General features: G+C 36.9%; 1 protein-coding gene and 2 pseudogenes across 1 annotated transcript in view; 2 read left to right on the top strand and 1 right to left on the bottom strand.

Moving 5' to 3' along the window:
• GREB1L (GREB1 like retinoic acid receptor coactivator) overlaps positions 1-22,691 on the bottom strand; it is a 344,278-nt gene that overhangs the window by 131,857 nt on the left and 189,730 nt on the right. The window contains exon 3 of the mRNA XM_069099751.1: positions 13,685-13,895. The gene's annotated coding sequence lies outside the window, so the exon portion shown is untranslated. The remainder of the gene's footprint in view (positions 1-13,684; positions 13,896-22,691) is intronic.
• On the top strand, positions 13,722-21,485 carry LOC138169951 (uncharacterized; annotated as a pseudogene).
• LOC138169950 (hydroxyacyl-thioester dehydratase type 2, mitochondrial-like) lies at positions 21,510-22,454 on the top strand (annotated as a pseudogene).

The raw sequence follows: 22,691 nt of genomic DNA, 5'->3' as shown, positions 1-22,691 counted from the left end.
ATAAATGGAAACAATGAACCAAGGATGACTTGCTAAAAAGAAAAAAACTTGAATGCACACTAGGGTACCAGAGGTAATGAGAGTGGCAGGACAAGCACTAGCCTTGCGTCTCTAAGGGCGTTAGACCCATTTGTATCACAGCTGGCTGAGAATGTGATTCTCTTTTCCATTTCATGTGGACTTAATCCATTAGGTGTCAAGTCTAAAAAAAAATATCCTTTTAAGTCATCTTCACTACATGTTAGTGATACTTGTATAATTCTCCTTAAATATAGTTACTTTGATTATTGTTTCCTTTCCCCATTTTAAAATAAGTTTTTTCTTTTCTGATGAGCTTTTTTTTCTTTTTAATTGAAAGCTTTAATGATGTAACAAATGGTTCTGTCTTACTTAAGTAAACTGGAATTGCCTCTTCCTTCTTTCTCTCCTCTACTTCCTTTTTTAGGTCTTCCCTCTAAGGCCAGTTCTCTAACCACTATACCAGAGTTGCCTATTCAAGAATTACTCTTTTAAAAAGCTTGGTGAGGGGTGGGGTTTAAAAAAATTTTAATGTAAATGGAACTATATAGATGGGGTTGGGAAGTAATTAGAGCTCAATAACACTTGATGGCTCACTGACTAGCTTATCATGCAAAGGCAGAGATCAAATGGATTTTGTTTCCTTGATCCCAAGAATGGGATTCTGAGAACTGGAAAGACCTTAGGAAACCTGCCTGGGAACAAATCAAGGAAAGGCTTGGTAAAAAGAGTGGACTAGACTCAGTTATGAGACTACATTTAAGTCCGAGCTCTGCCATTTACTAGCCAGATGACACTGGACAATTAACTGAGCTTTCCTGAGCCTCAGTTTCCTCTCTTATCAAAAAGGGATAATAATGAGGTTTATGTGAAGCACAAATTAGATAATGTAGGGAAAAAATACCATATAAGTGTGATAAATATAGATTTCTGATAGGATAATAGAAAGATCACAGGCCTGGTTTCTTAAGGTTGCCCTAAAAATAGTAATAGAAAAAAACTGCTAAAAATTCCCAGAAGAAAAAACTCACTAAGAAAACAATAAGAAGCTGAAGAGCACCAATACAACAGAAGCCAAAAAAAAAAACCCAAACCTATGAAAAAATACAATGAACAAATTATGGAAAAACAGAAATGATCTCATTTCTAAAATTAGGAGGTAGACTACATTGCCTTTCCAAGTCCAAACTAATGATCCTATGAAAAGCTAAAGAAAAAAGGAACACTGAAACAATATTCGAAGTAGCTTCAAAAACAATTCAAAAAAATCACATGACAGTTACGGAAAATTACAGACATGCTAAACAGGGGGAGAACTAAAATAAAAGGGAAAAAAATCATGAGAGAGTTTAAGAGAAGAAACAAACAGCTTTTAAAAATTGCAGGAAGAATTAGAGAGGAAACTAAATGCAGATTTTAAAAAATTTGAGGGATGAAAACTTAACAGAATCATAAAGAATACAAAGAATTAAAAATGTCAGCTATCAACGAAAATGTCAATAATGTAAGCTCTTTGCAGAAAGGGACTATTTCATCTTTATATTCCCAGAAGCTATCTAGCATAGTGCCTTGGACAGTAGGTGTTTCAATAAATATTATTGAACTGGATTGTCAGATAATTATTCATTCATTAAATCAGAATTTATCAAATGCCTACTATGTATCAGGCACAGTACCATGCACAGATGCTATTTTTTTAAAGTTATAATAACATATACTAGATCAAATTACTGAATGATATCATTGCAATAGAAAATATGAAGAAAGGCTAAAAGATTCTAATAGATGCTATTTTTAGTCAGGTTTTTTTTTTGTATCTAGCACTATAACCATAATATTTCAATATAAATTTTTTTATTGATGAGTTGCTGTAGCCAAAATTTCTTCTCTCTAGCTGCCAACTTATTGTTGTTAACCATCTTGGTACTTACCTAGTCAGGCCTTCAGAAACCAAACAAAATCTATCCTTGGGACCTACTTATGACGCCTGTTCAACTGGATAAAATCCTCCCAGAGATTGCATTTTGCCACAGTCACTTCCTTAACAGAGTGAAACATTGTAATAATATTTTTATGAGTGATTTATATCAATTTTTTCCTATTATGGAATTATTCTTATATTCCTGTTAGTAATCTTCCTTGGTCATAATGAATAGTTGAGATAGAGGGCTATGTACTAGTTACCAGGACTTTATATAATATGTTATATCACTATTCATTAATTATACTGACTTAACATTTTCTTTTTCAGATTTATCCCTACCAGTTTTAGTATCAAATTTATATTTGCCTCATTGAAAAAAAAAAACTAATACATTCAGATGTACAAAAATTGAAGACTTTCCTCAATATGACAAAAAGTATCTATTCAAAACTCAGGAAAAGTATTAAATCAATGGAAAAAATTAGCATTCCTACTTTAAAAAAAAAGAGGTGGTAATGAAGGATTTTCCACTGTCATCACTTTTAATTATACTGATAATCAATAAACATTTATTAAGTGCTTACTACACATGACGCACTGTGCTAAGCTTTGAAGATAACTAATTAAAGTAAAAGACATTCTCTACCCCAAGAAAGCTCAGTCTCGGGAGACAAAATGCAAACTGTACAAACAAGTTATATACAATTATTCCTTCCACATTGTGACTTTCCTCAATGTAGCTTCAAGATATTGCAGGTCAGCATAAGACATTAAATGGAAATTTGGAGGGGAGTTGTAAGTTGTAGATGATACAGAAAGGCCAACAGATGACACAGAGACTATGATCAAATACTTAACCCAAATTTTAAGGTACTGTAAATACCCCATAAAAGAAAAAGAAAAAATTCAGTCTTCTTTTTTTGTATGAAAGGAGGGCCAAAAAATTTTATGCAGGTTTTCCAGATTATGGGGGATCTATCCCCTTAACCCCTGTGATGGAGAAGGGATAACTGTACAAGAGAAATTGTAAGTAATTAATAAAATGAAAGCACTAGAATTAAGGAGGATTGGAAAACTTTCCTGTAGAAGGTAATATTTTATTTGGAACTTGAAAGAAGCCAGAGAAGCCAGGAGGCAGAGATGAGGATGAAAAGCGTTTCAGGCATAAGAGATAGTTAGCCAATGAAAACTATTGGAATGAAGATGGAAGATACTGTTGAGGACGAGCAAGGAAGCCATTGTCACTGCATTGCAGAGTATATGGAGAGGTTTAGGGTGTTAAGTAAGAAGCCTAGAAAGGTAGGATAGGGCCAGTTTACAAAGGACTTTGAACACTAAACAGAGGCTATTTGATTTTGAAGGTGATAGGGAGTCACTGAAGTTTAACGAATGCAGACAGCTGTGTAGGTAACTGTGATCAGACTTGCATTTTGGGAAAATTAATTTGACAGCTGAATAGAGGATGGACTGGAATGGGAGAGACTTGTGCCAGAGACCAGACCAATATGCTATTGTAATAGTCCAGGTGTGGGGTCATGAGGACCTGTATTAGGGTAGAAAGAGTGTTAGAGGGGAGGAAGGGGCATATTCAAGAGATTAGAAAAGGTGAAAGCAGCAGTTTTTGGAAACAGATTGTGTCATGGGTTAAGAGAAAGTAAGGTGGGGTGGCCAGGTGGCTCTGCAAGTAAGAGCACCAGCCCCAATGTTGAGATGACCTGGAGGATTGAATCTGGGCTCAGACACTCAGCACCACACCCAGAAATAACTGGCCGTGTAACCTTGAGCAAGTTACTTAACCCCGATTGCTTAAAAAAAAAAAGAGAGAGAGAGAGAAAGTGAGGAGTTGAGGATGACCCCTCGGTTGCAATTCTGGGTCATTGGGATGGTAGTGGTATTCTCAACAGTGAAAGGGAAGTTAGGAAAAGGGTTTGAGGGTAAAGTTAATGAGTTCAATTTTAAAGCCACTAAAGGTCATTGAGTAGTGGAGGGACATAATCAGACAACTTGGGCTTATAGAATATAAATTTGTGAAAAGCAGGATCTGTACCTTCAGCACTTACAGAGTAGGTATCAATAAATGATGACTGACTGGTAATCTGACATAATTTCAAAGTTCTAACCAGCTCAATATGGAACAAATAAGAAGTGACAATTAAAAGGTTAAAATCTGTGGATGACAGGATTTAAATATTTAGAAAACCAAGAGACTGAACAAAAACATTTTAACTGAGGTAATAAAAGGATTTAATAAAATATAGAGATAAGATAAACCCACAAAAAGCAACTGCATTTATATATATCCCTCATAAAGATAAGGAAAATTGACCATTTACAACAAAATGCATCAAATAATTAAGAATTAACTGATAAACACACACACACAAGACCTATATAAAGATAACTTTTAAAAAACAAAGCCAGCAGACATATATATGTATGTGTACACACACACACACACATATGCATGCGCACACACTTTTTTTTTTAAGTCAAGGTGGCAAAGGTTTATTGTTATACTTTTGAGCAGGCAAGAGTTCTCAGGGAACCTGTGACCTTAGAGGGATAGAGTTAAAGTTTATATAGGATAAACTATAGTAAAACATATGCCAATTATGCTAACTAGGTGATTTTGGGTGGGATTAGGGAGTGGTTAAGGAGTGGTTAGTTGCTAAAGGAACATGCACATTTAGTATCTACTTCAAAGTCTTGTTACCCAGTGTTCACGGGGAAATAGCCCAAAGAAGGGCTATGGGGAGGTACAGTTTTAGGCCTGAAACATCACTAAGTCAACTAACAGTTGGGGCTGACTGAGAAATACCCAGGCTGACCTGTATCAATGCCTTGTTTTGACAAGATAAAGGTAGGGAGTATCCATATGTCCAAGTCTAGGATACACATAGAGAGGAATCCAGGATGCGTGTGATAGGTCAGTGAGTAGTAAATATCTTTATGAGCTGGTACACAGCCAGTTAAGTCTAATAAATTCTATAGGTGCAGCCAGCTACTGTATCAGGAAGAGAGATAAATGTTTTTGCTAGGGTATGCTGTCCTGTTTTGCTAGGGCATACTTGATCTGGGGAGAAATTGCCAGGGATAGTGTTTGGAGACTAGGGAGAAATGTTATTTTGGTACTGGAGTCCAAGCACAGGCACCCATGCACGCCATCATTAGCAAAAGATGCAAAAGGAGAATTTGGTGAAATGACTGTGATGGGGGACACATTTGTTTTAAAATAACTCGTGAAAGAAATAAATGTTATCCTTTACTCTGTTGATTTCTGTTGTATCTACAATGGAGTGTTATATGATTAACAAATGCCTTGAAGCTGCATTGTTTGAAAAGAGCCTTTAAAGTTGTATTTTCAGAGACTAGGCAAGGACAGTGGATAGAGAGATGGCAAAAGAGACTATCACATCAAGAATTCTGCTGTTTGGACTCAGAAAAGAAGAAAAATCTCAAGGAGAGTGGTCTGGCATTTCCCTTTGAATACAGTCTTCCTTCCTGTCTAGGCTATTTCTTTCCGATTCCTCCTTGTTCCCAAGGCTAACCTCTCTACTTGTGTGCCTCCTTCCCTCCCCCATGTCTCCACCTCCTCTAGGACTTGACTCCATAAATTATCCCCTCACTCTCATGGATCTTTCATTTCTCAATCTCAATTGCTTCCTTCCCATTGTCTACAAACATGCTCAGATCTCCCCTACATAAAACACAAAGCAATTCCCCAGATCCCTGCCATATTGTAGTTGCCTTTCTATCTCCCTTCTGCATTTCATTGCCAAACTTCTTGAAAATACCCTTTCTGTTTGGCCCCAGAGGACAGAACCAGGAGCAGAAAGAAGAAAATACAAAGACAAAAAAGTTCCTTGGATACAGGAAAAACTTCATAAAAACAAGAGTCATCCCAAAGTGGAATGAGCTGCCTCTGGAGGTATGGGTTCTACTTTGCTAGAAGTCTTCCAGGGATCACTTGCTAGGTGTTTTAAAAATGAAAATTCTCTTTCAGATATGGATTAGATGAGATGGATCCTGCTTAGGTCCCTTTTGACACCTAAATCTTGTGACTCAATTTTAACAATTACCTCTATACAGATGACTGAAATCTTTATCTGCCCTAATCTCCCTCTGAAGCTCCAAACTGGTCTTTGTATTTGACAACTGTGAGCAACAAGTGATCGTCTAAGGAGTGCTAGATTTGGGGTCCGAGGACCTGAGATAAATGCCTAGCTCTGCTACTGAGCTACCTATGATATGGGGCAAATCACTTAACCTTTGCAGGACTCAAATTAATGCACAAAGTATAAAACTGTAAATTGTTCCAACCATTCTGGAAAGCAATTTAGAATTATGCAAAGAAAGTGAACACCAATGTCCATATCCAATGACCTAAAGATTCCACTGCTAGGCATATATACAAAGCCCAAGAAGGTCAATGTCAAAAATAAAGACCTTATTACAGCAAAATGTTTATAGTAGCACCTTTAGTAGTAGCAAAGAATTAGAAACAAAGTAGATATCCATCAACTGAAGAATGGCTACATGGTTACGGTATACCAATGCAATGTAGTATTATTGTTTTATAGGAAACAATATGATCCATACAGAGAAGCACAAGAAAATACATTTTTAAAAAAAATCAAAGTAAGCAGTAGCAGGAAAACAATGCACACAATCACTACAACAGTGTAAATGGATAGAACAACAAAAACCAAGAAACTGAAGCGAAATTCTTTTAAATTCTAAATGACCAAGCTTGGTTGCAAAGAAAAAATGAGAAGAACTTCCTCCTGCTTATTCATAGAAGTGAAGGAGAGAGCTGTAGGTATAGAATACTGATATTGTTTTTTAATCTATAGGTTAGTTTTGCCAACTTTTTTTTTCCCTCTCTTTTATTTTTTGAAAGAATGGGTGCTCTCTGGGAGGGTGATATATTGAGAAATGTAGATGATATAAAAATTTAAAGATACCAATACAAATGAATTCTTAAAAGACTATATAATATTTCCCCAGTGATTCTGTATGGATGTCAATCATGAAACACTAAAATCTAAGAAGAAAAACTGTCAGTGACTCAAAGAACTTTCTGCATATCATGGGTATAACCAGGCTGCAACATATTGCATCAGAGAAGTGAAATAAAAACTCGGACTGGTTCCACTCCCTGCCCATAACCATCCACGGCTTCGCATAGGCTATAAAGTCAACACTCTTTCAGGCCTTCACAATCTGTCTCTGATCTACTTTTTCGCATTCTGTTCTTCTTTATGAGCTTGATACTAAAACTAAACTGTCCCTCAAACTCATCTTGTAATATCCTACTTCATTGTCTTTGCTCATGCAAAGTACATGAACCTAACTAGAATATATTTACTCTCCTGCTATGCCTACTGAAATATCATCCAATCTTTCAGGCCCAACTTAAATGCCATCTCTTAAACGTAGCTTTCACTGCATCCTCCACCATCCCAAGTCTGAAGTAATCTCCCTATTTCTTGAATACTCACAAAACTCTTTGTATTTTTCCTATACACATAGCATTTTCTAATTTCTACTGCATTTATTTTTATATATCTTATCTTCCTTTTGAGATTATAAACTCCTTGATGGCATATGACCATGTCTATTTATCTTTGTCTCTGCCTTGTAGTCAATCACACCACCACCATAACCATTACAGATTCTTGAATTGAATAGAACATGTAAGATTCAGAGTCTTTTAATTGCTTCTTAATCAGCATGTCCTTTTCAGCAGTAACATCCCATGAGTCTATGATTTTATGTGCCAGGAACTATATAAAAAGGTAAAATACAGTTCTCTGCCCCAAAGGAGCCTATTCCAAAATAGAAAACTAATGCAAGTTAAATGCAAAAGCGTATGTTAAAAACATTGATTCCAATTCATAAGATTACAGATCTGGAACTGGAAGGAACCTCAGAGATAAAGAAATACAAGCCCTCCATTTTTAAAAATAAGGAAACTGGGGAGGCTAGGTGGAGCAGTGAATATAGCACCGGCCCTGGAGTCAGAAGGACCTGAGTTCAAATGTGACCTCAGACACTTGACACACTTAGACATGTGTGACCTTGGGCAAATCCCAATTGTCCAACCTTCTCCCCTCCAAAAAGGAAAAAAAAAATGAAAGAGGAAATTGAGGCCTATGATGGATAATTGACTTTTCCAAGTTACACAGATACTAAGAGCCAAAGACAAAATTTGAATCCAGGTCCTCTAACTTCAAAATCAGTTCCCCTTCTACTGTGCCACTCTATTCCCAGTTGTAATAATCTATGGGGCAGCTAGGCAGCGCAGTGGATAGAGCATTGGGCCTGGACTCAGGAACACTCATCTTCTGAGTTCAAATCAGACACTTGCTAGCTGGGTGACCCTGGACAAGTCACTTAACCCTGTTTGCCTCAGTCTCCTCCTCTATAAAATGAGCTGGAGAAGGAAATGTCAAACTGCGCCATGATCTTTGCCAAGAAGACCCCAAACGGAGTCATGAGGAATTAGACATGAGTGAAACATCTGAACAACAACAAAATTATTTCTCATAAAAGAAACAGTTGTAACATAACAAAAGGAGCAATGAATTTTAACTTAGAAGAACTAGGTTTTAGTTCCAGCTCAGTCACTTGCATACTGGCTGTGTGACTTTGAACAAGTCACTTTTATCTTTGAGTTTCCATTATTTCATTTGTAAAGTAGCAGCATGTTGTGAGGATAAAACAAGATTAAGTATGCAAAGTGCTTTGTAAACCTTTAAGGACTAAATAAATACTAGCTATTAAGAGGATCTGGGCTTTGTTCCTGCTCTGACACATATAAGACATTTATTCATTCATTCAATATTTATTAAGTATCTTCTATGTTTTAGACCCAGAGCTAGGCCCCAAGGATGAGAGAGAGAGAGAGGAAGAAAGAGGGAAAGAGAACTCCCCCTCTCAGAGAGTTTACATTCAGCTGGGGGATGGAGATACAACCATCTTATCTCTGTGAGCCTTGGTTCCCTCATCTGTAATAATAATATTTACAATACCCATCTCATAGGATTGTTATGTAAGTAAAATGCTTTGCAAATTTTTAAGTACTATATAAATATATTATTTTTATTGTTATTGTAGAGCAATGTTTTCTCATTTCATTCTCTATAATAAATTTTATTAAAATTAAATTCAAATTATTTACATTAGAAACTACTCAAAGGCAGTACTGTATATTCAAGCATATTTACAAAAAGCACATGGCTATTCATTTCACCAAATTCATTAAAAATAAGTGATTTTGTCTGTTTTTATCCTCTATCTTCCTCAAAATGTTGTAAATATGTTGTTGTTATTGAGTTGTTTCAGTCATGACAGACTCTCTGTGACCCCATTTGGGGTTTTCTTGGCAAAGATACTTGCCATTTCCTTCTCCAGCTCATTTTACAGATGAGGAAACTGAGGCAAACAGAGTTAAGTGACTTGCCCAGGGTCACACAGCTAGCAAGTGTCTGAGATCGGATTTGAACTCCAGGTCAGGCACTCTATTCACTGTGCTACCTACAAAGACATAAATCATATTAAGAAGTTCTCCAAACATTTTCAATAGTCTGGAGAATGCAAAAGTTGTCCTATCTCTCCTGACAACTTCTTAGCCAAAAGTTTAAATTGTGTAAATATATGTAGTGATGTGAGTGCGCATGCGCACGCACACACACGTGTGTATATGTGTGTTTGAACTCTACAGGTACTTTTCCCTTTCTTAACTTACTAGAAATAATCGCTAAGAAGCAACTGCCATTCCAATTATGTTTCAAATGAAAATTATCATAATAAAAAGATAGACACCATTTACATATTTTCTATATTTCTATCCCTCCCAACCCCCACCCTACTATTCTTCCATGTAATGAAGAGTTATTAGTTACTTCTGTAAGTCCTAACTTTCTTCCTTGAATACCTTGAATTCTTGTGTAAAATAAACAAGTCTCAGTCAAGAATCTCTGGAGCTAGTGTAATGACCAGAGGCTATCCCTGGGCAACATCAAAGATACACAACAGTAACAGGCAATGTGTGACCACGACCATGCCACCAGAGACCAATTTTTCAACATAGAGCAAAGCTAATCAGCCAGAACAGAAAACATTAAATACAAGGAAACGCTCCAACGTGTGGCTTACAGCGTTCATCATGCTTGCCACACATAGAGCTGCCCATACAACTTCAACAAAAGCAAAACTTTAGGTGTTTATCATGACAATCGTTGAAAATTTGCATGAGATGCCTGAGGCAAAAACCAATTCCCCTCAAACTAGAAATGAATTTCAAAAGCTACTTCTCTCCAATTTTTCAAACTAGCAACTTTTGAGTTGTTCTGGGCGGAGCACAAGGAGCTATTTGAAATATTCATTTGCATTCTCTTTTCTTCCTTTTCTATGTTATTTCCTAAGTTTTGAAAGTGGACCTATGACTATAATTAAATGAGATCATTTTCTGTTTCACTGGTCCCTAAGTCTACAACTGGGTTTCATTTTTTCTTATACCTTTCTTATTCCTTAGATGATTCATTAATAAAACCTGTAAGCCTAAAGTTAAAGGAAAAACAGATCCCTACTGTACTGTATTATCTTTAAAAGAGAAACTAATTTTTCTAATTACTTTTTTAAAGTGTAGCAAATCAGAATTACTTTTTGCAAAACAAAAAAAAAATCAGCATAATTTTCTATTTTTCTATTAGAGTAAAATACTTTCTATCTTCCCCAGAGGAACACACTTAAATATATCTAAATATGTTTTGGTTTTTTTAAAATGACATCCTGCAGAGAATCTAGTTACAAAAGGAGAATATACCCTAAATCAACTTGAAATTTTAAAGTGACATCTGACACTCCCATTCCTGTCTAGATTTGTCATTCCAGCCAACTTTATCTTTTCCTTCCATCTTCTCACACAGTATTTCCATCTTCTAGCCCTCAAAGATTTATTTAAGGTTGCTATTTGTCAATTTTGCCCCAACTTTAATGTTATTTAAAAATTCCTGTGTTTGACAAGTAATTGTCAGCCAAGAGACTTATGATTCTAAATTATTTTTTGAAAAGTGTATTTATTTACCTTGAGAAAACTGAAATTGAGCACATTATCATTTCCATACATTAAGCTGTAGCTTTTAGAAAGTGTTTCCTATTATACAATGTAGAAAATCCCCTCCACAATTAATTTATCCATCCAGAAATTGCTTCCTACTACTCATTTAATCTTTATTTTCCCTACTATATGAGTTATAAGGCTAATAACAAAACTTGGATTATTCCCACAACAATTCCACTTCCATATAAATCCACTTAGCACCTTTTTCTTTCCTAATGTGTCCAGAATCTCTGGAGCCATGGAAGGTCTGGATTGTTATAAAGAGTCCTTTTAAACAGTAGAGGGGATTTTTTCTCTTCTATAAAGAGTGAAATTTTTGTTTCTTTTTTTTTCAATCCTGACTCTGACAATGGTTCCATCCTTACTAATTCAAAAATGTGGAAACAATCATATATCCTATGACTGCTTACTCCCTTCTCCTTTTGTCCCTGTGGATCTCTTCTCCGTTCTACTTAATCTTCTCTTTGCATTTAATAATATTTTTTCATTTAATAATTTTTTAAATGTTCATTAGTTATTCGTACATACGTCCCCCTTGAGCACTGTAAGTTACTAATAGAGACTGTGACCTTTTCCATCTCTGTATCCCTAAATCCTTTAGCACACCATAACTTGTACTTAATTCAATTTTGTTGAATGATATCAAACAATACTTACTCATCAACTTACTTTTTTCTTTATAATTAAACACAACTAAAATAAACAAAAAATCAAGTGCCTGTTCCAGGAAGCTCAGAGTCATTATATTAATTTGTTCAGTTCAGACAATTTTTTTTTTAAAAGTTAAAAGATGACTTTTACATTGTACTAACTTCTTGATTTTTAAAGTTTTTCTTTAACAATAAAATAAAATGTTTTAGAGAAATAGATCTTAAAAGTTAGCTTTTAAAATAAACTTCAAGAAAATGTAAAGGTATGTATATTTTGCTTTTAGAAAGTATACTTAATTTACTGTGAAGGGAAACATTTGCCAAAAACCTATATCATTCTTTCATTTTATCTTTCCTCTTCTTTCTCTTCTCTTGAAAATTTATTTGGCTTTGAGTCTGGAGAACAAATGGCTCTTCACTAGCAGAGAATTTTCTGGTATAGAAACATTAAGATGATAAGCATTTTGGAAACCAAAGTACACTTCAACTTTAACTATCCTTTCAGATCTATATTGACTGCTTATATAAGTTGCCAACATTTGGTAAGGATTATCCTTTCATTCAGACAAAAAGCAAGCATTCCTTAGATAAATCAGGACTTTTTGCCATGAGACTCATAAAACCTTTTCACAACACAGATTTTTCAAGAGAATCCTTTAAGGTTTTAGGAGGCTGCTCCTTTTACTAAGTAACAAAATACACCCCATGGTGTCTCACTGACCCCACTCAGCTGTCCTTTGACCTCTTCCATTGTTGTGGCCTAACTTCAGGGGCCACAGAATTTGCCTCCCATATCAAAAAGGCTACTGTTGCTTCCTCCTAGCACCTGGTGAAACAAAATTCAACAGTTCGTGTGTTCTCTCTGTCTCTGTCCCTCTCCCCTTCCCTTCCTCCCTCTTTCTCTCTGTCTCTCTCTCTCTCTTTCCCCCTCCAAATTCCCTCCTCTGACTATTCTCCAGATGTTCCCGGCCAGCTACTGGGTTTTTTCTGTAATCTTCCTGGTAACCCTAAGTAACAAACAGAACCTGGACCCTAGTGGTAATGACCCTCTTGTTCTTTTTGGCCTCAAAAGGATACAACGGGCCATAAAAGAGAAAAAGATCTTTGGCCTCTCTTGGAAATGCTGGGTCATTTAAAGCACATTTTAACCTCCCCAAAAGAGAGAAAGACAGTGTCTTGGGGTCTTAATGCATTATGCTGCTGCTGATAGGCAAGGCTACTTACTTCAAACCAACAGCCTCAAATTCTTAACTCCCAAGAAAGCCCCGAGGCTTCTTTGTCAAAGAGTGTGAGTACCACCTTCCCTAATTCTGAGTTCAAAGTGGCCTACCCTGGTGGCAAGCATTTTAGAAGGCAGGGAGAAAAAGAGTAACCTCTTTAAGATTGTAACCTCCTCAGATTGGTATTTTGCATAGAGATTCAAAAGACAGTCTATCATGGGCTATTTGTTTGAACCAGAAGCAGCCTGGGAAAATTTCTAGCTATAAACCACCAGTCGTGTGAAACTAAAAACCTAGATTTTTATATAACATTGGCTAACATTTATACATGGCTCACTACGTGTCAGGCACTGTACTAAGTGCTTTGCAATTATTATCTCATCTGACCCTCACAACAACCCTGGGAGGTAGATGCTCACAGGAATTTTATCTCCATTTTACAGATGAGCAACCCGAGGCAAACTCAGATACTGAAGAAAAACTTGCTAGCAAATACTTCGTCTTCCTTGTTTGCTGATGACAGCTCTTTAAGAACTTTTGGGGTAGAAGTGGATCCTTCCTAACCTGTGTTTTCCCCCCTCCCCAGCTGTGTTTTGGGGGTAGGAAAGTAACAGGATGTTGAAATGGGTCAAATCGGTTCAAGGATCAATATAGTCGCTTCCTTCAAAATGAACAAAAAAGCCACTTGAATCTTACTTTGGAGGAAAAGTCATTGGGTAGAAAAAAAATCGTGTTGTGATAGTACCTTGGCTTCTCTGTGTTAACCTTTCTGGGGCACGTTCATGGTTGAGGCAGGAGCAAAGACTTCAGGGAGCCTGTTGCTGCTGCTGCTGCTGCTGCTGCTGCTGCTGCGACGGCTCCTGCTCCTGCTCCTACCGGCGAGGCTACAGCTGCTGCTGCCGCTAGCTCTCCAAGTCGTCTCAGAGTACCAGAGCTCACCCAAGGCTCTTTCACACCTGCAAAAGCAGAGGAGTAAGGGCAATTTCATCAAAAGTTTGATATTCTATATTTGTAACCGAATTAACAAAAGCCTCATCTCAACCTAAACCCATCACAACTGGTGATAGCCTCCTTCCCTAATCTCTAAAGGTGACCAGGTTTCTAAAGGTTTATACCCAAATGTAATTACTCCCCTTGGGTTAGTTCTTGCTGAATATAAAACAAAAGGAAAAAAAAATTTAAATTGTAAGTCAGCATTTTTGACGGGTGCCCTTATGATGCTAAAAATTTGCATTCTTTCTCTTAGAAGTTCGGTCTTGCCAGAAGCACAAGTGAAAATTAACGTCACTTTGTTAGTATTTTTACTTTATGCAGTTTGAAAAATTCATAGTCCCTGGTATCATTCAAAAATTCATTTAATGAAACATCAATATTCTATGATGGAAAATAGCTTTAAAAGGTTTGTTTTCCTAGCTTTTGCTATTAGTTCTTTAATGACTTCCAAAGGAAAAAAATCTGTTAGCTGCAAAAGGAAAATAGTTACGTTCATCATAGTATTAATCTGTAGTCCTAGGGCTACTTGTTCTAAAATTAAATACAAAATTATATTAAGTACAATCAGTTAACTATGCTCTTAAGAAAATCTAGGACAAACAGCAAAGGGATATGTAAAATAAACGACTATTTGTAAAATTTTGTGTACATAATATATACGGTTTCCTGTAATTTGATTATCATTTTTTAAAAAAGTACATTTTCTTCTATCATAGTGACTAACAAAATAAAGGATACTAAACAAACAATTTAAAAAACTAAATATTCTGCATTTTTCAGTAAAGTGACTTTCAGTTTTATAAACTCTTCACCTCAAATTTGGAGGGAGGAAGCAAAGAAGAGAAAATGTTTAAAAAAAAAAAAACCAAGGCAATTTCAGGTTTTGAAATCAAAATCGTTTACTTTACCTCTCTTACTGATGAGGAGGAAGGTCATCAGGGCGGGGGAAAACCCAACCAAACTAAACGAGCAAGATCAAGGCTTCCTTGCTCGTGTATTTTCAACGCCAAATAGGCATCTTACTCTGAGTTATGCATCCTTGCTATACCAAACCATCAGTAACTAAGACTGTCACAGATGGTCAACAAGGTCAAACTCCATTACTTCCCCTGAAACTCCAAAGCTCTATGAGGCTCCCAGTGATTAAAAAAAGTCTGTAATCCAATTCCAATAGCTCCTGGGTCTAAAATTATTGCTATTTTTCGGCCACGTGCTGCACACTTCACCTGCTAGTAATGACATTTTTGTATTTTCTTCTAATTACACTCAAAGCTAAGACCTTTGGCCCAGGGCCACAGACCTCCATTCAGGCTGCACACATTCTGTTAAACGCCCTGATCCTTTGTTGTCACCCTTCCCCTTTCATCTATTATTTACACCCATTGAGAAGGAAGATCCTCCACTATTTGTGTGGTTTAAACCTTCTAATCATCTTAATTTCTGCCTTTCAACCTGTGCTCTTATTCATAAAACAATGCCAAATCATTTGACAAAATCATTTTTCAGTTGCATCTCTCTCTCTACTTTTATTCCATTCTGGCCAATCATCTTGTCTTAGAAAGCCTCCTTTAGGTGGGGCTTTGGTTTCACCCTTCTGAAATGTACGTTTTGACTTTCCGGAGACATCGTAATAGATTCTTTTTTTACATAGTATAAAATCTCCCAACTGCAAAGCCAATAATCAATAATATATTTCCCTGCTGTCATTGAAGAACCTTTTAAAAGTTACTTGTTTAAAATATACTAAAAGAGCCAACTCAACTGTCCCCAAGGGCTGAGCCTTGGATATTTTCCAGCTAAGAGTCATTCCCATGCAAAAATGTAATTAGCATTCAGAAAGAGGTAGGGAATGAAAAGGGGGGGGGGGAGATGGGGAAAAGTCTCATCACAAATTTAATACATTTTTCATAATCATATATGTTTACTTTTAAATAATATCTGAAAGGCTCATCTAGTCTCAGTTAAAAGCACCAAGCACCAAAAAAACCTAATAAACTGTTGTGATTTTTCCCACACTTTTCCAATTTTTTCCCATTGCCAATCACAGGACGACAACAACAATGAAAGCAAAGAGTTGTTTACCATGATGCAGATGACCGCTTAGATCATTGCAGTTACCCAAAGGCGAAGATTTCCAGGTGGTTTAGAAAATGACATATGATCCATCTTTGTTCTTTCTTCTTCTATTGCTCAGCTTACTCTTGATTTCTAACAGTGTTTCCTTGTCGTCTGTTCGCTCTGCAGACCCTCAACCCCCTTGTCTTTTCTTATTTTCACCATTTGCTTCAACCAGCAGCAGTTCACTGGAGACTCATCCATCTTGTAATGCCTACAGTGACAGATGCTCTCAGGAACAACCATACTGCTGAGTGAACAAAAGATAACATCACCTCTAGGAACTCAAGAGAGAAATACAACTACAACTGAAGACTGGGGCTGTCTTGACAGACATTGGACCATAAACCTCTTCTAAGTGAAAAAGAAAACAATTGCCAAAAAAAAAAAATCTGACACAATCAAAGGCAGAAAAGAGTGATTATTTGTAGATTGCCTTTCCACTCTGCATTTCACTATTCCTCCACCCCCAAGCTCCTATATTGGGGCAATTCACTGGACCAGGGACTAAGGGTGAAAAAAGAGATGTATTCTTTTAACTTGGCAAATTCAGAATAAAATTCATTCACATGTGTTTCAATAAATCTCAAGATATATTTCAACATCTACTTCCTGACTCTTCTAGTCTGCAAAAAGAGTATTATGGTTGAATAATACTTAATATCTGAATTGTATTGTTCCAAATTTTATATACAGTTATCAAAATCAAATTTAAGAAAGCAAAAAATAGAGTTTGATGTGATGTGAGAGTATATACGGTCCCCAATATACACAGTCAGATCAAAATGTAAGAACTCCATTCTTTACACAACCTACAACTTGCGTTATAAAAGACAGTTAAGAGAGGATTCTGGGAAGTGCTATAGATCTCTCCTCTAACAAAGGAAAGGTCATATTAACATCTCCCAGCAACAAACTAAAGAAAAACAGGAAGATGCAGGGAACTCTTTCCTTGCTGTAATAAAGATTGTTTTGCTTTTGTTTTTAACATTTATTTGGTTCTTAATATAGCAATGGCAAATACACAGCTATAAAACATATGTTGCTCATTTCACATAATATGAAGGAAAACTATTGGAAAACACAGGGCACAGACGAGCCCAGAGTTCAATTAAGAACATCTTGTAATCAATGACAATTAGGGAAATACTCATTTCAGCAATAGTTATTTAAAAGAGCTATTTACTCAGCAATGAGCAAAAAGTACTACTTTACATAAATAATTTATTTTCAAGGAGAGTAGCAGATTCATCTAGATATCTTTTTATGCTAATTCTAAAGTGTTTCTTCAATTAAAAATTAATTAAAGACTGCTATATACAACTATTGTTTTCATTCAACACAAAAGTATTTTAGATTAAAAAAAGCATTAGAGTCCAATGCCTTCTGAACCCAAGTTTACAGTGTTGTTGCTGGTGATGATGTTTTATTAAATGTGACCAGTGAATCCCCACCTCCTCCTGATTTTACTGAAAAGATATGATTTTCCTGAATACTAGTTTTATGTCACGTGTCTATATTGACTTGACAGAAACTAAACTGTGCCAACTTGAGAAATGAATATCCCATATTCTAATAAAATCCTTTATAACTTCACCTGACTTGTCTTTGAGTACAACTGATGAAAGGCAACTATTTCACACCTAAAAATCTCCTAGTTTAAGACATCACAAATACAAAGGAAAAAATGAACTGATAGAAGAAAATCAATTGGAGGAGGTAAGAAGGAGAAGGGGAATTGGGAAGGGGAAGTGTTCCCAATTGTATACAACACCTGAACTGTAACATGAGCTGAAAAAAAGGTTGAAGGCTTAGCAGCTCTCAGCAAGCAACACCTCAGAAAAAGTCGTCTTCATTGTTTCCAAATATAGACTTGATCCTTTACACAAACTACAGTTTTTTAATCTAAAGATTTTTTTTTTTGGCTAGCTTTATTTCGCATTTGGACTTAAGGAACCTATTACGATTAATAAGTGTAATATCCCAACCATATAGTTCAATAATCTGTAACTTTTGACATTAACACTAATTACCAACAGAGAGGCATGACCTTGAAATGACAGCTTCATTAATGCAAGTCTTATTGGTGAAGGCTTTAAAAAAGACCTAATTAAATGAACTACTTTTAAACACAATAGGATCAATATGCATGTAGAAAATGTACACACCCCAGTGGAAAGTTCTTATTGCCTGATTGATCAAAAACAAAACAAACTTTTTTTTAAAGTCCCCATTCCAGATCACAGTCAGTGCCAGAAATCCACACAGGAAAAAAAAAAATCCATTAAAATGAGACTCTAAAAAGGTTTACCCTTCACCATCTATTTGCACTTCAAAACCTTGTAAGTCCTACAGCTAAACCCCAGGGCTGAACCATTTCAATAATAACAGAGGGGACCAGCAAGTGATTTATCTGCCTTTTGGCCTCTGGACAGAGTTGTAATGTCTGCCAAGCTTTCCTGCCAATGACCCTCCCTCCCCTTCATCCACGGCCTACTTTTTTTCAGCCTTGTATCTGTAATGCTTTATAAACAATTTTCTGACCATTCTTAAATGCAGAGTGTGCCTCTTAAAGTCAGATGCAAGAATAGTTTGTAACTAAAGATTTGGGCTCAGTTTTTGGCATGGATTTAAAAAAAAAAATGGAATTACCTTTGAGTAATGAGGACACTGAAACTGCCAGGCTAAATTTTACACCCTTTTTTTGTTGTTGTTTTCAACTGGGGGAGGGGGAAGGGCCCTTAATTCCAACCACTTTCCTTCCACCAAGGTTAACTGCTATGAGTAACTGCTGAAAGACACCAATTTACATCAGACTTTTTTCACTCTGTGAAATCATGACAAACCAAACCTTTAGGGGCATGTGCAAATTTAAATACCATGGATTTTAAGCTACCTTAGCCAATCCAAGAAGAGTAGAGGTTTCACAGGTCACAAACTCCTAGGTCACAAGAACCTTATAAGCAGCTACCAGATGGCTATGACTCAATTGATTTACTCCTTATCAAGTATACACTGTAGCTGCCATCCTTGAACAATAACATTTCTCTCCAATAAAAACAAACAGTATCAGTACTATTATTTAATCTAAAGTAATTTACTTCAATGCAAAACAAAGAGGCCACTTCAAAAACTTAATTTCCACATCACTAAACCCACCAGTATTTTCTTTTCCTGAATGAACAAAGCCTATTTGAACCTTAACTTTCTTAAGGTTGAAACTTAAGCCTTAACTTAGAGGGATAGCATAAAAACAATTTACCTTTTTTCCTATCCCATATTCTTTTTCAATTAAAATGAAATAATTTTATCTTCTTCAAAGTATATTGATTTATAAAAAAAATCTATCTGAATGTCAAATTGGTATACCATGCAAAAGATTCCTCTAATGTGATTCAAGTTTAATTCATATTAACTGAGAATTATCTTATCACTTCTCTATTTTCCTTCAAGCATTACAAACTGCTAACTTGCTGGTTGCAAGATCATAGGACCATACATCTGGAACTAGAAGGGTCCTCAAAGGCTGAGTCCAATTTCCTCATTTAACAGCTGTGGAGACTAAGGTCTGCTATGGAGATGAACTGATTTGCCCAAGGTCAAAAAGGTAGTAAGTATCAGAGCTGAGATATGAATCCAGGTCCCACAGACAGATGGCAGAGCCAGGTTTTCATTGTGCTACACTAGATATTCCAATATTCCAATCAGCAGATACATTTTACTCAAATACAACTTCAACTGCAAATGGTTATATATTAGAAAGTTAAATACAATGAAGCTGATGGAAGCTGATGGGCAAAATTAAAATTAATTTGAGTTTTCTACTAGTGAACACTATCACTCCCCTTTCACTATTTCCTTTGCTACCACTGTACCCCAGGTTTTCATTATTACTACTCTGCCCGACTGTAATAGTCTCCTTAGGATAGCTAAGTGGCATAATGGATAGATCACCAGGCCTGGAGTCAGGAGGACCTGAGTTCAAATCCAGTCTCAGGCACTAGCTGTGTGACCTTGGGCAAGTCACTTAACCCCTGTTTGCCTCAGTTTTCTCATCTGTAAAATGAGCTGGAGAAGGAAATGGCAAACCACTCACAAGTATCTTTGCCAAGAAAACCCCAAGTGGGTTCATGAAGAGTTGGACACAACTGAAACAATTCAACAGCAATAAACAGCCTCCTTGTCTTGAGTCTCTTCCCATTCTGATCATCTGTCCTACAGATCGATGTTCAGATGTGCTGCTCTGACCAAGTCATTTCTTGGCTCAAAAACTTTCATTGGTTCTCTAAATGTCTTTCAAATAAAGTCCAAACTCTTTAGCCTGCCATGTAAGTCGTCCTCAATCTAGCTCCAACTTGCCTTTATAAACTCTTTCATATAAATCCTCTTCATAACCTATACACTACAGCTGAACTGTAGACTACTTGTCATCTCCCAGATGCGCCTTGCCTGTTCTTTGTCAACTCCTTTGCTCACGACATATTCTAGTAGATAGCTAGGTAGTGCAGGGAACAGAGGTCTTCACCTGGAGTCAGGAAGACCTGAGTTCAAATCCCACCTCAGACATTAGCTGTGTGAGCCTGGGCAAGTCACTTCATTTCTGTCTGCCTCAGTTTCCTCATGTGTAAAGTCCTATTTCCCAGGATTACTGTGAGGATAAAATAAGGTAAGATCTCAAAGTGCTTTGCAACCCTTAAAGCTGTATAGCTAGTTGTTACCCTAAAATGCTTTCTCTATCTCTGGCTCATTTCATAGATAAATACAATTAGGCTTAAAACTCAAATGCTTCGGTCTGGGCTGTTGGGGGGAGGGGTCCTGTGGGCTCCCAGGGTGGTTTGTCTCACCGCCCCTCCCCCTCCACAAGGCCCAGAGTGCGCTGTGGGTCTCTGGCGGTAGTTCGAGGGAGGAAGTGCTCGCCTGGGCCGCGCGCGCGCATACCTGTAGCGCTTTGAGGTGTGGGAAGCCCATTCCCCGTGCAGGCTTCTCCAAGGGGGAAACCGAGGCCCGGAGAGGCAAAGACGCTTGTCCAAGGTTTAATCAATACTATGAAACACTTAAGTAAAAACAAGTTGCCTTTTGTCTGAAAGAATCATATACAAAAATCCCTCTGAGTACCATTATATTAAAATCCAACTTGAGTTTCAAGATCATGGATTTAGATTAAACTGATGCACAGTTCAAACAACTGATTGTTTTGGCCCTAAAGGATTTGTTTGGAGAGGCTGGTGCTGCCCTTACCCTTCGATGTGTTGACATATGAACAAAAAACCTTATCAGCAATCCTGAGACTCTGTAGCAGTGGCCTTGTGAGGTTTCGGAGTTCTCTGACCCTGCTGGGGTCCTATCAGAACAAGAAATTTACCTTCAGAGTGATACAGGTTTCTCCAGGTTTTCTTGCATTATCTGGTAATAGTAGAGAATTTGTACTGGAAGAATAGAAATTGAATTGGAATTCACTAAAAATGAATGGTTGCAGGGGCTGCCAGGTGGCTCAGTGAGTTAAGAGAACAGGCCCCAGTGTCGGGATGACCTGGAGATTGAATCCCGGGCTCAGACACTTAGCACCCACCCAGAAACACCTTGCTGTGTAACCTCGAGCAAGTTACTTAATTGCTTAGGGGCGGCCAGGTGGCTCAGCAAGTAAGAGCACCGGCTCCAGTGTCAGGATGACCTGCATCAAATCCAGGCTCAGATACTCAGCACCACACCCAGAAATAACTGGCCGTGTAACCTTGAACAAGTTATTTAACCCCAACTCATTAAAAAAAAAAAAAATGAATGGTTGAGAAAAAGAAAAAAAAAAATTTTTTTGACAACAGTGTATTGTAGACAGAAAGACCTGAACCTCTTAACTGTTTAAAATTTGGAAAGATATTCACAGTAATTTCCAGTAACCGAATTTTACTGAGCACAGTTAGGGACAAGAGTTCTCCCAGTGCTTCGGAGGCTGAACAAAAGAAGGGCGTGCAGTTCTGACTTGACCAGGCAGCACCTTTGATATTTGAATGTAAAAGTTGGAGACCATGCTAAATTCACTAAGGCTTTTTACTCAGAAGGATGGTGTTACATTTTCAGAATTAACAGGGAATGTCAACCCCTCGCACTTAAGTGAAGACTTTGCAAAACAAAGTTTGAAAGGACCATCTCTTTCATGGAGTTTTGATCAATGAATTGATTTCTGCACTTCTGGGTACTAAAATGTCTGGGCCGGGCTGTGTGTTTATTTCTCAGAAGATTAACTTCCCAGTCCCTTTGTATATTGGAGAAACGGCGTTAGTGGCTGCTGAAGTGAAAAAGCTGAAGATGTGTGTTGCTTTTATTGAAGTATCACGTTGTGTAACAGAAAAAAGAAATCTATGATGGAGGGTCTGGTTAAAGTTATAGGCCCAGATGTCCCTAGTTCTTGAACCATATGTTAAAGCTACAGAATCAGAAAGGTATTAATGTGAAAATTAAATTACAACTAGAGAAAATAATAGAAAATACTTGTGTTGTTTCATATAATTATTGATAAAAGCAAATATTTCATTCTTGGAGAAAGGAAGAAATAAATTATTTAAATATTTTTTTAAAAACCCTCAAATGCATCCATGAGACTTTGAGTGAACTCACTCTTCTTTGGCTCAACCCCAGCCCTAAATCTG

The sequence above is a fragment of the Petaurus breviceps genome, unplaced genomic scaffold (genome assembly GCF_028583685.1).
Source record: "Petaurus breviceps papuanus isolate PSGF00001 unplaced genomic scaffold, PetGlider_PUasm1.0 38, whole genome shotgun sequence".
Classification (NCBI taxonomy): domain Eukaryota; kingdom Metazoa; phylum Chordata; class Mammalia; order Diprotodontia; family Petauridae; genus Petaurus; species Petaurus breviceps.
Note: the sequence above shows the minus strand (reverse complement) of the source record. Positions and strands in the feature narration are given on the sequence as shown.